This window comes from Myxine glutinosa, chromosome 1, assembly GCF_964187855.1.
Source record: "Myxine glutinosa chromosome 1, kmMyxGlut1.1, whole genome shotgun sequence".
Classification (NCBI taxonomy): Eukaryota; Metazoa; Chordata; class Myxini; order Myxiniformes; family Myxinidae; genus Myxine; species Myxine glutinosa.
The window spans coordinates 429,546,626-429,561,341 of record NC_136261.1 but is presented as its reverse complement, the minus strand read 5'-3'; the positions used below and the strand labels follow the sequence as shown (position 1 = coordinate 429,561,341).

General features: G+C 48.3%; 1 protein-coding gene and 1 long non-coding RNA gene across 3 annotated transcripts in view; one reads left to right on the top strand and one right to left on the bottom strand.

Moving 5' to 3' along the window:
* Positions 1 to 14,716, bottom strand: part of LOC144888247 (E3 ubiquitin/ISG15 ligase TRIM25-like) — a 950,979-nt gene that overhangs the window by 205,431 nt on the left and 730,832 nt on the right. The window lies entirely within an intron of this gene.
* Positions 12,936 to 14,467, top strand: LOC137439381 (uncharacterized). 2 transcript variants are annotated; one of them, XR_013621954.1, is made up of 4 exons: positions 12,936 to 13,712; positions 13,816 to 13,978; positions 14,102 to 14,251; positions 14,424 to 14,467. It is a non-coding gene; the product is annotated as an uncharacterized LOC137439381 (long non-coding RNA). The 2 variants fall into 2 exon arrangements; XR_010981542.2 differs by having other exon boundaries at positions 12,946 to 13,978.

The window sequence follows — 14,716 nt, the reverse complement described above, 5'->3', positions numbered from 1 at the left end:
AATTATATCCCCCCCCCCTCTATTTACATGAAATGGTTTGGTCCAAAGCGAACGGCTTGCGAGTGGTGACAATCCCCCCCCTCTATTTACATGCAATGGTTTGGTCCAAAGCGAACGGCTTCCGGAGTTTGGTAAAGAAATCGCCATCGCGTGCACAAACGCGCAGGAAAGCGAATGAATCGCAAATTCGTTTTTATTAGTTGTAAAACATAGTTTAACGCCAACATAGTTTGCAAACGTGAAATAAATGAATACGCTCTCAAATGTGCCATCCGAGGCAGAGTGTGCCCGCCACGTTCGGCACACGCGATCGTTCGCTGCTCTCTGATTGGTTGAATCGTTTTTTGGACATAGCTCGGTAAGTAATTGTCCGATTAATATGAAACCTTGAAAAGGCACATCCTCGGGTCCCCAGCAATATACCTGGCAAGTTAAAAGTATATCGGACCCGTGGTTGTCGAGAAACAGCGGTCACAGACAAACAAACGTACAGACAGAGATTACTGGAATTATAGATAGATATCACATCTCAAAGCCAGTCACAATACAAAGTGACTCAAGACAAAATAGACTTGAGTGCTGTCTCGTGCAAGAGGGACAACCAGGTGAATTTGCATCAGGGGCACCAACACTGATGGAGCAAAAGTATACACAGATCGAAAACGAATGTCTGATCATAGTGTTTACCTGTCAATGTCCCACCACCACCTGTACGTCCAGGAAGTGATCACGGCAGAGACTGATCACAAGCCGCTCATTGCCATTTTCAGCACGGCCCTCCGATGCGCACCTGAGCCCCAGAACATGCTGCTCACACTCCAGAACTACAGCCTCAGGGTTGTGTACAAGCCCGGGCCTAAAATGTACATCAGGGACACGCTCAGCAGGGCAACAGCAGCGTTTACCCAGGTATAAACTGCCGTCCAGGTGTTTCGCAAGCAGGTGATTCATCAATGTATTCATCTTCGTCCCTCGGATGGACGTAAAGCCGGACATCCTGTGTGCTAGCATTAGTTGGTGAACGTTAAAGATCCCACGGTGTCCTTCACGAAGAGTAGTCAAGTTCGGCATCCTGAACAAATTACACATTCCTGCTGAAACCCACGAGGCACTCCTGCAAATAAGGTAAAGGTACGACGATCATTTGTTCGATTATCGGGAACACGTGACACCAGAATAGTTCCACCGACGTATTGCGTCTTCGTACACAGACCAACGTCATAAAACGTCTTCACGACATAGAGTTTTAAGGTGTGATTGAAACCCCGATCCACACCAGTTATCCTTGTTTATAACCCTTGTCCCATCATTTCTGAAGTCGATTCCTCGAGCGAAGTGAATCACGTTCAAAGTCCATTGTAGGATAGGCTACCTGGTTTAAACGTGGACACTGGACAATGGCTGAATTGTAACCTGAATTGTAATCCCTGTCCTTGTACAACTCCATCATGTTCGATCGAACGAACTCGATGACAATCGGTAAACGTGATCTTGTCTCCCAGGAGGAATGTCTTGAGGGTTGTCGGTGGTTTGTGTCGTCATAATGTGCTGTGACGTCACAGACGGGTGTTTCAACAGTTTGTTTCACGACTCGATAACAATCGGTACACGTGATCTTGTCTCCCAGGAGGAATGTCTTGGGGGTTGTCGGTGGAATCTTCAGCTCATTACAATTTACCTGGACCTTGACACACTATTCGCTCATTTATAAAGAACAACCGTTCGATTTGAACACCTGGAAGCACCTGTACAGGTAAGAAAAGGGGATTGGTGTGAGGGAGAGCAATGGGAATGTCATGTACTTCACCTGGATATTTACCTTCATGGCTAAAATGATCCTTCTTTACTGTTACGTGGTCCCCTCGGTGAATACCTGGTCTCGGTGACCCCCGGACCGTGAGAGGAACTCCGCCAGCAAGCTGTATTATATAGGCGCGTTCGCCACGCAACCCATAGGAATTTCACCCAGGAGACAACTGATGTTCAAGGATATATTTCCAATGGTAATGATACCATACAATTTCAAAGACACAACCACGGAGATTTTCCCCGAGCAATCAACAATACACAACCCTCACCAATTCCCAATTCACAATTAATTCCCTATGATTAAGATGGCCATCTTATACATGTGTGTGCCGGTGAGTACTCACGACACCCTTTTGGTCTCGGTCCCGCACAACGTCTCTGGGCTCCTACTGACCAAGATGATGGTCGCCGTCGCCGCACTCGGGCGGTTGAACGAACCCCGGGTGGACGGGTTTCCACCGGGCAGGTATCGTACCAGGCACTGTGGCTGCAGCCCCTCGTGGCCACGCGAAGCGGATACGGTAGAGCAAGCCAAACCCCACGCCGCTTGCAAGGCGCGTTAGGCCCCAACGTGCGACCCGCACGCGTCTGTTTGGACGGTGCCACGAACGAGGCCAGACCCGGGGTCGATGCACGGCCCCACGTCAACTTGACGTCTCCACCGGGCAGGTACACGTCCCGGTAATTCCTCTCGCCAGACAGGCTTAGGAACGCCGCGTTTTCCACACAGCGCAAGGTCGATTCCACCTGTTGTCGGAGCGGGCGAGGAAGAAGAAACCTCCTTCTTTTACCTCGTGTCTTTTCCTCTTCCGTTTCCGGTCACTTCCGTTTCCGGCCACTGGTTCAGAAGGGCTCCTGACCCTCCAATCACAACAACCCTTAATATACTACACACGGATAAGCAAAGACCTGAATGGTAATCCACATACATTCACATAAATATGTAACACTCCCCCCCTTCAAGAAAGAAAGTTTGAACCCAGCGAAAACTTTCTTTGCCGGCCAATTTGGAGAAACAAACCAGATAACTCAACCCCCCCCACATTATCAGTTGCCCCCGGGCACAGTTATCACTTAAAAAAATAAAGCAACCAAAATTTCACGACAACCCCTCCAGATTACTCACTCTGGACTAAGCACCAGCAACGACATTGTCCCTGCCAAATCAAACTCCATCTCATGACCCTCTGACTTTGACCGCCAGTTTCTTGTGAATGAAGGTTAAGGGGTTGATCAAAGATCCAAAGTTAAGCCACTCGATAGCACTTTTTCTGGGAGGCCAAGCCGAGTATTCACTACATGGATGCCTTTAGGAACGTGGAGTTCACGGTTAGTCCGTGCAGGAAAGTTCTCTACATGGGCGCCTTGAGGAACGTGGAGTTCACGGTTAGTCCATGCATGAAAGTTCACGACATGGACGCCTTTAGGAACGTCGTTCACGGTTAATCCGTGTAGGAATCTTGGCTCGGCGGCTCCGCCGCATTCAGTGCTTCAACTTCTCAGAACTTCCCTAATAATTAGGGTGGGACCACTTGTCCCTGTAGTCCCATGAATAGCGGTCTCCTTCTCGGCCACTACTTTGCCAATCCTTCCTTCGGGAGCGGCCGTAACTCCGGGAGCCTACATAATAATATTGATTGCGGCCACCACCAAAACTACCGCCCAGTTGTTCTCTCCTGTAGACCTCTCGACGCCTACGAAATGCCTTCCCTACTGTTATGGTCCGACCCTCCAAATCCTTGCCATTCCAATTCTTCTCTGCCTCTCTGGCGTCTTTTGTGCTGGCAAACGTGACAAAGCCGAACCCTCTTGACTGTTGCGTTTCCCAGTCTCTTACCAACCGCACTTCCACCAGCGGCCCATATCTGTTGAAGACAGAGGTCAGAACTTCTTCCTCTGTTTTGAAGTTCAGTCCCCCTACAAATAACTTGGCACTTTTGTCGCCATCCCGAGCTGGTGTGGCGTTATTTTCCCTGCTGGGCTCTTTACCAACCCTCAGGTTACCATAAACTTGACCCCCGGCCAAATCATTCCCGATAACCACAGATACACCCTCTACAGGAAGCGTGGCTTGTAAACCGACGGTGACCGGTCCTGACACCAAATCGGACTCCAAATGGATGACATGAAGGGGAGCACTAACACCGCCCCCGATCCCCTGTAAACGAACACTATCCCCCGTTGCCGTCTCCTCGGACCATGGCAAAATGCCTTCAAGCATTAAAGATTGATGTGCCCCTGTGTCCCTCAATATCCTAACCGGTTTCCGGTTAGTCGAGGCTCCATCCCGTGACACAAACCCCTCTGAAATAAATGGTTGGTAACCCTTTTGATGGCGATTTCTCACAATGGCCATTGCGTTTGGAGTCGTAGTAGTCGGACTCCGCTCTGGGTCTTCGCTTTTCATGCGGTAACAATTGGAAATCAAGTGTCCAGGTTTCTTGCAAAAAGCGCAAGTAGGCCCGGAGGAAAAACTCGTGGTCTGCCTCGGGCCCCCCGAACTATAAGTTTGTCTTGGGCCCGCATCCCTCTGATTTCGAACAGGTGGGGTATCATAGTTGTCCCCATAATCATCTCGAGGCCGCCGCCATGTATGGTCGTTCTCCGCACCTGCTGTTCCCCACCTCCCCTGCGGAGATCTAGGCGAGGAGTTAGGTTCGTGGACCCCTATTCGGTGGGTTAAGGCATAATCATCTGCCATGGTGGCTGCGTCCCACAGCTTTGGTACTTTCTTTTCCTGCAGGTACACTTTGATGTCCTCGTGGACACACTGCTGGAATTCCTCCACCAGGATCAAGTCCCGCAATGTTTCGAAGTCTTTCCCGACTCCTTTTGACTCACACCACCGATCAAACATGTTTTCTTTCACCCTGGCAAACTCCACATGGGTCTCACTCTCCCTCTTCCTGGCATTCCTGAATTTTTGCCTGTAAGCTTCCGGAACCAACTCATAGGCCTTGAGGATGTGCTTCTTCAGTACCTCATAATCTGCACATTGGTCCATTGGTAGCGCCGAATAAATTTCCTGAGCTTTCCCCACCAGCACACTTTGCACGAGTATGGTCCAGGTCTCCTCCGGCCAGTTTAATTGTCGAGCCACTTTCTCAAAGTGTGGAAAAAATTTCGCGACTTCTTTTTTACTGAACGGTGGAACCAGCCTCACATGTCTGCCCACATCCCAGGTTTTCTGGTAAGGTGTCGACCCCGTCAGCAAGGGTGGTGCCTCTCCCCGTTCTCTCATTAACTCCAGCTCCTTGAATTTGATTTCTTGCTGAAGCTCCATGTCACGTTCCTTTAATTCCCTTTCCGCTTTTCTCTCCTCTGCTTCGAGGTCCCTCCTCTCCTCCGCTTTTCTCCCTTCTAACCTTTCCTGGAGTTCTCGTTCCACTCTCCTTTCCTCTGCTTGTTTCTCTTCTCTCCTCTCTTCTGCTTTCCTTTCCTCTTCTGCTCTTTCCTTTTCTGCTTTCCTTTCTTCTTCTGCTCTTTCCTTTTCTGCTTTCCTTTCTTCTTCTGCTCTTTCCTTTTCTGCTTTCCTTTCTTCTTCTTTGATCCGTTCCTGGCTCCGTAATTGCAACTCCAGTTTCCGGAGCTCAACGTCTTCTGGTTCTTCGGGTAGCCACTCCCAGGCTAACTCGTCCCATGTTCCTAATCCCACCATAGATTGTATCACCGTGGCCTGCAACTCTGCCTTCCTCAAATTAGTTCGGACCTCCAAGTTAAAATGTTTGGCCAATTTCAAGAGGTCCGACTTTAGCAACGCTCGGAACTGTGCCTCACTCGGGGTTACCCCAAAGTTCTGTGCCACAAACGCCATGGTGCCTATCGTTAACACCTGTTAACCTTCACCCAAGACTTTACCCCAATTTCTCAAATTTTTTTTTACCAATTAATAATTAATTAATAAATTTTAATTAATAAAAAATTATTATTTTATTATTTTATACAATTTTAAATCCCGGACGTAGACCCAATTGCGAAACCGCAAATCGTAATTTGGACGAGCCCCCAATTCTGTTACGTGGTCCCCTCGGTGAATACCTGGTCTCGGTGACCCCCGGACCGTGAGAGGAACTCCGCCAGCAAGCTGTATTATATAGGCGCGTTCGCCACGCAACCCATAGGAATTTCACCCAGGAGACAACTGATGTTCAAGGATATATTTCCTATGGTAATGATACCATACAATTTCAAAGACACAACCACGGAGATTTTCCCCGAGCAATCAACAATACACAACCCTCACCAATTCCCAATTCACAATTAATTCCCTATGATTAAGATGGCCATCTTATACATGTGTGTCCCGGTGAGTACTCACGACACCCTTTTGGTCTCGGTCCCACACAATGTCTCTGGGCCCCTACTGACCAAGATGATGGTCGCCGTCGCCACACTCGGGCGGTTGAACGAACCCCGGGTGGACGGGTTTCCACCGGGCAGGTATCGTACCAGGCACCGTGGCTGCAGCCCCTCGTGGCCCCGCGAAGCGGATACGGTAGAGCAAGCCAAACCCCACGCCGCTTGCAAGGCGCGTTAGGCCCCAACGTGCGACCCACACGCGTCTGTTTGGACGGTGCCGCGAACGAGGCCAGACCCGGGGTCGATGCACGGCCCCACGTCAACTTGACGTCTCCACCGGGCAGGTACATGTCCCGGTAATTCCTCTCGCCAGACATGCTTTGGAACGCCGCGTTTTCCACGCAGCGCAAGGTCGATTCCACCTGTTGTCGGAGCGGGCGAGGAAGAAGAAACCTCCTTCTTTTACCTCGTGTCTTTTCCTCTTCCGTTTCCGGTCACTTCCGTTTCCGGCCACTGGTTCAGAAGGGCTCCTGACCCTCCAATCACAACAACCCTTAATATACTACACACGGATAAGCAAAGACCTGAATGGTAATCCACATACATTCACATAAATATGTAACATTTACCGACGATTTGAACATGTCCGGGTTCGAATCCAGACCCAGGTATAAACTGCCGTCCAGGTGTTTCACTGTGTGGGAATAATTTGTGTTCTCCAAAAACTAATTGCGATTAATTGCTTAACAGGTAATCAAAACCGAATACCTGCATCGACTATTATGAATGTTTAATTGTCCTGGAGAGATTATTTTACCTTCAAGTGAAATTACCTTGAGTACAAGAACTCCATGTTTTCAATAACCAACAAGTACAAAAAGTTTTAATGAAAACAAAAGCCGCGTCGATGTTGCACAATGCCTAGATGCAGCTGTGCCTATGCCGTGATTGTAAAAAAATATATCTTGGCAATTTCCCGTATGTGGCGACACGTGAACGAAGCTATGCTCTCTCTCCACATTATTGTGACGACGTATAAATTAAATATTTCATCGTGACGATTGTCATCATGATCAAATGGACGAATTTTTAATATATCTCGGCATTTTCCCGTCTGTTATTTCGGGCGGTGTATGACTGAGCATGCCGCGATTTAAACAAAATATATATATATATCGGCAATTTCCCGTATGTGGCGACACGTGAACGAAGCTATGCTCTCTCTCCACATTATTGTGACGACGTATAAATTAAATATTTCATCGTGACGATTGTCATCAAATGGACGAATTTTTAATATATCTCGGCATTTTCCCGTCTGTTATTTCGGGCGGTGTATGACTGAGCATGCCGCGGTTTAAACAAAATACATCTCAATGGACTTGAAGTTACAGGCCTTTGAGAATTCATTTCGTTCGAAAAGGGCAACTTTCATCGGATTTTTTTCCCGTTTTTTTTCAACCGAGTCTAAAACTATGTTGGCGACTGTGAAAAATGAAATGATATATCGAATTTGATTTGAAAGAAAACTGTGTGAGAGAGGAAGACACCACGGGCCTACAAAACAGGCCTCAAAGCTATGCGAGTTAATAAAATGGTGGATATTTGTTTATATGAAGCCTCTCCCAAAATGGGTGGAGCTATGGTTCCCAGAATGGGTGGAGCTTCGAGGTTTTGTCTTCTCTGCAAGAACAACAAGAAGAACAACAACAACAACAGCAGAGGGCACTCTATGAGCAGCGTCTGCGACGCGGCTAACAAGAACAACAAGAAGAAGAACAACAACAACAGTAGAGGGCACTCTATGAGCAGCGTCTGCGACGCGGCTAAAAATACCTGTTCAGAGATTGTACCAAAGTAGGTATTTTATCTCTCCTGAGGGAATGTGCTCATTCTGCGTTGTGATTACCTGCACGCCGCTTCGACCATGAATCGAATTCCTTTTCCTAAAAATCTGAAATTACATGCACATGATTTGTGACCGATTTGTATTGAAATATTAAATTTGCGACATCAAACGTCACATGGTTTGGCAGCCATATTGGATTGAAGGAAAATATTAAATAATTATATCTCTGAAACTACTTACCCTATCAATGCGAAATTTTACAATCATCCAACACCACTGGTGCATATACTTTGAAAATGATGACATTTTAGGTCATGTGGTTTGGCAGCCATCTTGGATAGAAAAACGAACCTTATGCGATCAACACGAAACTTCACAACCGTGAGGCCCGACCGATACATATACAGAGTCGACATTTTTCAGGTCATATGTCATGTGGTGCAGCAGCCATATTAGCTTGAAAACCGATATTAAATATATATATATATATATATATATATATATTGTTGCGTTTTTTTCTAAATAAAGGCAACCCCCCTATAGTTATTTGCACCACCACATGTAGCCTCGCTTAGTCATTTATTTCTTATCAAATGTGAAGTATCGTCTCCTTCCCAGTGTTAGTATGCATTGAGGCAGGTAGAGAAAGGGTAGGCCTCATTGAAGCCTGGAATGCCATGTGATGGGCCTAGAACAAGTCTAGGAGGGCCGAGAGAGGAGCTGGAGGGCATGACTGGTAAGCAGCGAACATCCAATTGGGGCTAAATGGAGTTGCCAAAAACGGCGGCCAATGGGAGCCAAAGGGAGTGGCCAATAACGGCGGCCAATGAGAGCTAAGGGGAGTGACAAATGAGGGGCTGTCACGACATGTGACCCCGGCGGCCAGTGGAGGCCCGTGGTACATTCTTGTGGGGCTCCGGGGGATATAAAACCCGGCCCGGACCCCCAAACTCTATCTCTGGCCATGGACACTGACACTCTCTGGACTCTCTGGCAGGCTGGCTCTCTCTCTGGCCCTGGACTCTCTGGCAGGACGATCTCTCTGGCCCTGGACTCTGACAATCTCTGGCTCTGGATTCGCCCTCTGGTCTCTCTCTGTCCCGAGATTCTGAACGCGCTCTCTGCCCTGACGACCTCTGCCTGGACTCCCTGCACATGCGCTTTGCCTTGCTGACTTTGGGACATGCTCCATGGATTCCCGTTATGTGCATGACTAAGATCGACGTCCCTGCCGCTAACATCCTCGGGAGGAACCGCCCAATGAGCCGTCCAGGCGAACTGCACCAAGCGGCCATGCTTTGTGCGTGTCCCTCTCTTCCACCCCTTCCCCGAACGAGTCTGAGGGCCCTTGTCTGGGACACATAATTAAGGCTGTTAAGGTTTTCCACTGTGTCCCCTTTTCTATCACCATTGTACATTTGTGAATAAATCCTGTGGTTTGTTTCCAACTTGGCCCTCTTCATCCCTTCACCATTGGCCTAGCATTGCATGAGTTAAAACCGCTTGATCGGGTTCATAGTGATTAACGGCACCAGTTACGCGATGCACAAACCGCTCGGGCATACCAGACCAGCGTGACTTGTGTGAGGTTTAGCCCCCGTTCTCACAGCTGCATGTGTCGACGGTCCTCGGGTTGTGACCGGTAACCCTTCCACGCATTTGCTGCGGGCTTGGCAGCTGGAATTGCCCAGCAATTCGTCCTCCACGAGTATAGCGTGGGGGCGGCCTCGTGGACTCGAAGCTTGAGGGGGAGCAGGGCTCAACCCCTCCTCAGTATGTCGACGAGCTCGAAATCCGCAACAAATTGGTGTCTGGGTGTGGGATATTTGGACCTGGAGTGCGCTTCACATACTCAAACTTACAAAATTACGAGCGCGTACGAAATTTAGTTAAAACCAAATTTTTTGGAGTTCGTGCAATGGCTGGCCAAGATGACCAAGTGCCGGTGGGAGTAGGAAATATGAAAGAATTAATGACCCAGGACCAGCAGGAACAATTATTATAAGGGGAAGTTGATGAGGGTGCGGCAGAAGGAGGAGAAAATGGCGGAACCTCACACATGGTGGCGGAAGCCAAGCCCGCTGTGCAGGCTGAGTTTAACATTAAGTTATTCTTCACTGAATGGCAAGCGTCCTTTGAGGTGGGAATGAAGAGGATAATTGATCAAATCAGTAAAAGGGGTCAGATGGCTAATCAGATGGACACCATGGGGGAGGAGATCGGGTGTAGGCCGAGCGAAGAGGTGGCAGTGGTACGCGACGGGGTGAAGCAGTACGAGGAGCGCGTGGAGAGGGGGTTAAAGCAGAGCACGTCCAAACTGACTGGGGCTATGAGAGTAGCGACGCGGGAGGAAGAGAAACCGACGAAGGTTGAGTTGGAGGAGGAAATTTTGGGGGCGCCGATGATGGTCGAATTGGAAGATGAATTTTTGGGGGTGCAGCAGGAAATAGTCGGGGCACACCGGGAAATAGAGGAGGTAACCCTGGAAAAGTAAGAAATAATTGGGGTTGAAGAGATGGGAGGAGAGACCGGGAGTGATTTAAGGGAGGAGGTTATGGAGCATGTACAGAGTTCGTGTTCGCACCGCGATGCCGTGCTTGCTGACCAAATGGAAAGTTTGCAGGTGCTGGTGGAGAAGTGGGAGAAGGAGAGCCCCGAGGTGAGTTGCGATGGCAGAAATGTGTTTGGTGCGAACGGGTGCTCGGCGAGCTTGGGGATCGGGCGAGACCCGGGCATTCAAGAAGGGCCCATTGCGAGGTGTGTGAGTGGTAGTGGTACAGAGTGTGAGAGAGAGTGCACACCGGAATGTGAGAGAGTGCACACCAGAGTGTGAGAGAGTGTGCACACCGGAGTGTGAGACAGAGTGCACCCCGAAGTGTGAGAGAGAGTGCGTACCGGCGTGTGTGGAGATAGAGTGCATGGAGCGAGAGTGCATGCCGGAGTGTGTGGAGATATAGTGCGTGGAGCGAGGGTGCACTCCGGAGTGTGTGGAGCGAGAGTGCACACCGTAATGTGTGGAAAAGAGTGTGCACTGGAATGTGCGATGACGGAATGTGTGGGTGGCGCGTGTGTGCCTGGGTGTGCGAGTGTGGAGTGGGTTGCGAGGTGTGATGACGTGGCCCAGGCATCGACACTGACCGGGGTAGAGCTCAGCGGGACGAGTAGCGTACGCGAGCCCCCGGTGAGTTGTGTGCCACGGAGACTGGAGGGAATCGGTGCTGCGTCGGTCTCGCAAGGACCGGCATGCACGATTCGTGCCTCTGGCCCCCGCACGGTATTGTTGGCACCGTATCATGGCAAGGGCGGTCGGCGGGGTTCGGGGGGAGATTCGAAGTATCGGAGCCACACACCTTACTGGGTAAGGTGCTCTGACCGTGGCCGGCTGGGTCGTCGTGCGTGGGACCGATGGGCCCCACGCAGGGATGGAGCCCGGCACCTGGGCCCATCGATCCCTCCCCCCTCGGATCGGCAATGCCAGATGGACAACCCATACAGGCGACCAACCACCCGCATGGATCGCTCGACCCTACGAGGCCGAGCCGCGACCAAGTACCTCTATGGATGGGGGCTCATAATGTAGAGGACCGAGAGAGTAGTGTATCCCACGTGGGGGAATGTTAGTGTAACCATTCCTCCCACGGGGGGGCCCATGAGCATTCGTTTAGGGGCCTGGCAGTGTTAGGCCCATGGAGGGGCCAGCAATGGTTGCCTCCATGGGGCACCGAAGCTAGCCGAGGGAGGGCTCGGAAAATGATAGGGATTTATAAGACCATAGGGACTGAGAACTAAGTAGTGACACCTGAACTGTAGAGGGGACGTAGAGAGTTTAGGTGGTTGTTAATAAAGGGTGTGCATCATGTAAAGGGACGACGAGGGAAGCACGAGTTTTCGGGGAAATTACAGAAGTTAGGTAGATGATGCTGTGAGTGAGAATAAACGGAGTTGTGTTGTAGTGTGAATTGAATTGTGTTGTGAGAATAAAAGGTGTGAGAATAAAAGGTGGAGAATGTATGGTGTGGGATATTTGGTGTGGAATGCATGGTGCAAAGGATTGAATGGGGGGGAGTGGAACCCATTCACGGAAGCCCGGGGTGGGGGGTAGTTTAAAGCTAGGTTGAGGGTTCAGGTAAATTGCATGCATATTGACACCTGTGGTGCTGATGGTCGAAAGTAGTGTTTTGTGAGGTGCAGGAGACGGTGGAATGGCTGGGCGTGTGGCTTAATTGGTGAGTATGGTTATTGAGGCACATCTGTCACTGGTAGCTTGTTGGCCAGGTAAGGCCACAGGTAGGCTCTGGGAGCCAGTTAGGTTAGCGAGTGAGTGGGGCCCGAAGATCCAAGGGAAGGACCCGGGTTGCCCAATGCCAAGGTGGGCATCGGGGGGGTAAGCGCCAGGGAGGGCCTTCCCCAGTTAGGGTAGTTGTCAGGAGCCAGAAAGCTCGGGAGGCGGCTTCAGTGATGGAGGTGCGCAGGTAGGTAGACCTGCTGGTAGAGCCACATGACCCAGCCCCAAAATTATGCGAGGGCACAGGGAGAAATTTTGTTGGGTGAGACCCAAATTCAGGAGGGCACCACAGTGTGGGCAATGGGAATTCTTGTTCATAAAACCACAAAGTTTAAAGAAGGCCGATTGGAAGGGTACGACCCCGGGGAGTTTAGATGTGTAATGTTATTAGTGTAGTTAGGAAGTGAGATCCCTTCGCACCATCCACAACCATTCACCAAGGAGGACGAACTTCACACCGTAAGGCTCTGTAAGCTGTTTGGAAAGTAGGATGCATCATAATGTGGGTAAAACATTGTTTTGTTCCATCCCTTCCTGGGAGAACCTGAGTGGGATTTGGGGACAAATTTGGCATGAGAGGGGTATATGGGAGACAAGATGTAGAATGAATGAATGATCGTTTTAAGGCCATTTCCCCGCTAGAGCGTGGGTTGGCCTTGCGGGCCCGATGACAATCATGAGTAGTGTAATAATGTTGCTTCTGGGACACCTCCGTTTAACATGGGAAATCCCTATCTAATGTCATTTACCCCCTTGTCTTTTTCAAAAATCATAAACACCTCTATTTCTCCCACCCTCATCTTTATGAACCTTTTGTCTGTAGTACCTATCCTTAATGTTGTTCATTAGACCACTCAAACACTACAAATATTTGTTTTCTCTTATAGACCTATCATCCTTCTTCTACATATCATCTGGCAGATTAATCTTTGACCCACTCAAACATTGACCCATTCACTTCCATATTAATTCTTTCCCTCCCTCATTGCCCCTAAAGACCTCTATTTCTCTCACCCTGTTCTTTACGAACCTTCTAACCTTTTGACATGTTATCCTTATTCATTAGACCACTTAAACACCTGTGATCCTTCTGACCTTATGGACCTTTTAACCTTTTACTCTTAATATCATCTGGTGAATATAACCCACTCAAACATCGACCCTACAAATATTTGTTTATGCGTGGGAAATAATTTAATTCTCCTCCAACTTCCATCACCATACTCAAACCTTTTTAAAATTAATTATTCGCTTTTGAGAAATGACGTTGTTTCACTGACTTGGATAACTTCCCAGAAAGTTTTCATTGTCTTATTTCCTGTTTCCTCGAAATGTTAAAGCTGAGTTCTGTTCCCGAAAATACATTTTGGTCATTATAAAGGTCGGGTTGCCGTGCTGTTTTTATCATTACGAACCGAAGAACATGAGCATCAACATGTCTTATTCCAGTGATGAAGAATACTCACAAGGGTAAGTTTGAACTGTTTGAACATTCAGAATTGAACTGTTGGTGAGAGCTTTGTATGTGATTAATTTAAATTTATATAACTCATGATATATTTTTTTATTACAGCAATTCAGGTTTTCAAAATGACCTGGTCTTGGCAGAGTTTCAAGTTGTTCCACAAGAGGTTTACAACGAATTGAACACGGGTTGGAGCGACCTGCCTCACAGATTGAATGAATTTGATGTTTCACCGTTCTTAGAAGATGATCACCATCGGAGTTTGTCTCAGGTAATTAATTATTCATTTCTCTGATTGGTACCATTAAACGGGAGCTGTCATTTATTTATTCATTGTCAATACAATGTATCTTTTAGGAGAAATTATTAACGTTTTTTCTTTCTTTTTTGAAAGAATATAACACCATCAACAGATGACCACAACCACAACCACGGCTTTGAGTGGGATGCTTTTGATTTTCCAAAGAGTGGTTATTTCCCGTCAACATGTGGTACCCTAAATTTTCAACTCGACCACTTGAACACAAAGCTCGATTTTTTAGAGGTATGTATCCCAATATCCTCATATCCTTGTGTGTGTGTGTGTGTGTGTGTGTGTGTGTGTGTGTATGTGTATGTGTGTATGTGTGTGTGTGTGTGTGTATGTGTGTATGTGTGTGTGTGTGTATGTGTGTGTGTGTAATATTTTCTCTCCCCTCTTGTCCTCTTGTCTTCAGGAAGAGATTCAAAAACTCAACACATCTGCTGTCTTTGACTTGTGCTGGGAACAAATTGATGACTTGTGCTGGGAAGAAGTTGAATGTATAATACCTCAAGGAAAATGTTTTAGTAATATGAAGCTTTTAATGTTTTCACTATTATTTATATATATTTGTTTTGTTTACAATTATTTAATTATTAATTACAAAAAGAGAATAAAGGAGGGAACGGGGAGGTGCACCCCTGCCAAAGACCCTTCACCCCCCTCATCCCACCCCTCCCCTCCCCTTGTGTGTGTGGGGAAGGTGGG